This window comes from Sciurus carolinensis, chromosome 3 (genome assembly GCF_902686445.1).
Source record: "Sciurus carolinensis chromosome 3, mSciCar1.2, whole genome shotgun sequence".
NCBI lineage: Eukaryota > Metazoa > Chordata > Mammalia > Rodentia > Sciuridae > Sciurus > Sciurus carolinensis.
In genome coordinates, this window is record NC_062215.1 from 135,853,922 (window position 1) to 135,856,619 (window position 2,698).

At 37.4% G+C, this 2,698-nt stretch overlaps 1 pseudogene; it reads left to right on the forward strand.

Moving 5' to 3' along the window:
- The first annotated feature begins 1,121 nt into the window (after nt 1–1,121).
- On the forward strand, nt 1,122–2,353 carry LOC124979496 (sentrin-specific protease 2-like; annotated as a pseudogene).
- Nucleotides 2,354–2,698: the final 345 nt, after the last annotated feature.

The following is a 2,698-nucleotide window of genomic DNA, read 5'->3' on the forward strand; positions in this document are numbered from 1 at the left end:
AAGATCCAAGATAATTATATTAAAAGGAAAAAGGAAAAAGTACAAATATATGTAAGATTACTTAGGTATACATATTTTATTGGCCTAAATACACTTTTTCCTCATTGAAAACCTTTTCTAAAATTTAGTATAAATAAAACAAATAATTAAATAGACATTAACAATTTTCTCTACGACCAATTTCTGTCTGAGACTTTGGCCTACCACTTCATTTCTTGTACAAAAGATTCCCTGTAATTTAAATAAAAATTTGACTATCATTTTATAGTAGTAGTGTGAGCAGTCACTGAAATCAGAAGTATACAATGTCACTGATTATGAATGTAAACTATTTTAGGTGAAATAGTTTCTGTGAGTAATTAGTAACACAAAGAAAACCTTATGAATTTGCAACTTATAAAAATTTGAATTTTCTATGATGAAATGTATTCATCATCTATATTAATATGAAGCTGAGGTGATTATTGTAAATAACCCAGATATTGTCTTTTGTCCTTGATTTTGTAAAAGACTATAATTGAATTTCTCTTGAAACATAATGGTGAAACAAGGCAATTTTCTATAAGCAAGAGAAATTGACTCATAGTCCAATCACTTATATTTAGCCATATGGTCATGAGTGGCTTGCAGCTGACTATGGATTTCACATCACAATCAGTGAGGACACATTTTCAAATGCTCAGGAGGAAATTTTACTCATAATGCATCACATCTTAAATTATGATATATTCAAATCCATATTTAAGAAAACATTAAGCTTTCATCCTGTTTCCAAGCCCACATTTAAGAAAAGATAAAGCTCTCATCACATAAATATTACATGTAGTACCCGTCAACATGTCTATCCACTATTAAAATCAAAAACTACTGAACGATGACTGGAGAGTTATTAAAGGAAACAAAGTGCATTTTAATGTGATTTAAACATTATAATTCATAGAGACAAGACTAGGTACTAAATTAATATTATCTTAGTAACCCTTTTTATGTGCATACTGATTTTTGTTTTCTTAAAGGTAGCATTTAAGTAAACATTTCAAGCATAGTTTGGAAAAAAATATAACTATTTCCCTTTTGGAAAAAAACAGTTCTTATAAGCCAGCGACTGATCTTTGGTGGTGATGGCCAAGGCGACAGCTCTAGGGTTTGCTACTCGGGGTGTGGAGTGTGTCGGCTACCCCTGCTGCTCAGGCCTGGTATGTCTGGTTAGTATTCTTGACACCATTTTCCGTTTCTGCGACCCGTTGGTGCCCCCTACCGGTGCCCTCCTGAAGAGGCGATGCGCCAACAGCCCTCTGTTTTCTACAGTGGACACTGATGAATACCCACTAAAAGACCAAGATTAGATTGCTTTATTCACCGAGTGAAAAACAGTCTCTACAATGCTGCCAGCTTATTTGGATTCCCTTTCCAGCTGACCCAAAGCCCGTGGTGACTTCTGCTTGTCAAGGAACACGGAATGTGAGAGGTATTTTCGAACTCTTCATCTTGGGAACTGACAGGTTCCGGATCCTGGAACAACATGCTGAAACTGGGTAATAAATCTCCTAATGGAATCAGTGACTATCCTAAGATCAGAGTGACAGTAACCCGAGAACAACCACGAGGAGTCCTGCCTTCCTTTGGTTTTACTCTAAACTCAGAAGGCTGTAGTAGAACAGGTGGCCTCGCCAAAGCAAAAGCAATCCAGAGTCCCTTAATGTGGAAACCCCAGGAACAGGCTGCAATAGAGGTGATTTCTGAAGAGGGCGGCAAGGGTCTGAGGTGTCCCCATTGTACAGTGGAGGGTGTTCAAAAAGAGGAAGGAGAGAAGTACCAAAGGCTATTGGAGAGACTTAAAGAAGGTGGTCATGGAAACTCTGTTCCACCTGCGACTTCACATCATCACAGCTCTCAAAGAAGTCAGATGGACACATTAAAGACCAAAGCCTGGGGGGACGAGCAGAATCACGGAGTCGGAGCAACTCGGTTTGTTCCCAAATAATATAGAGCTTCTGAAACAAGGGGACCTCTATGTCCAGTGAGAAGTGAAAAAGAGGTGTTCCAAAGGGAATATTTTGGATACAGAGAAGATGGTGGGATGGGACTTGAAAATGAAGGTCGGAGGGGACACCGGCTGGAGTCTGACCTATCCGAACAAGTGTCAGCTCGACTCCGCCTGGGCAGTGGAAGCAATGGTTTACTCAGGAGGAAAATGTCAATACTTGAGGCAAAGGAAAATAATTCCTCAGGCAAAGAAAGGGATAGAAGAACAGAGCTTTCCATTTCACAGGATAGTATTCAGTTTAAAACTGTTTTTCCTCGAAGTATTTTTTTCTTTTTATTAAGCTCAATTCAGTTTTGTACTCCTTAAGATTAACATCCCCCCACTCAACCCCTATTCGAATCTGTGGAAGAAGACTTAGCACTTGGCTCCGAGGTTATATAATAATCTATTCAGCATAGGAAAGTTTGTATTTAACTTTTTTGATCATTAAAAATCTTACAGATGTAGTTACGCATTTTTAATTCCAGAAAGTTTATAGTCAGTCAGAACATACTTTGCAAGATCTAGTGCTTAGTGTTGCTTTTATAATGTAATAAAAGGTTGTCTGGCAGAACCTGAAAGAAAAAAAGATCAATTCTTAAATAAACATGGTATATATTTATTTTCTTCATAGTTTTCTAGGTCAGTTATGAGCTAATGAAATGTTATATG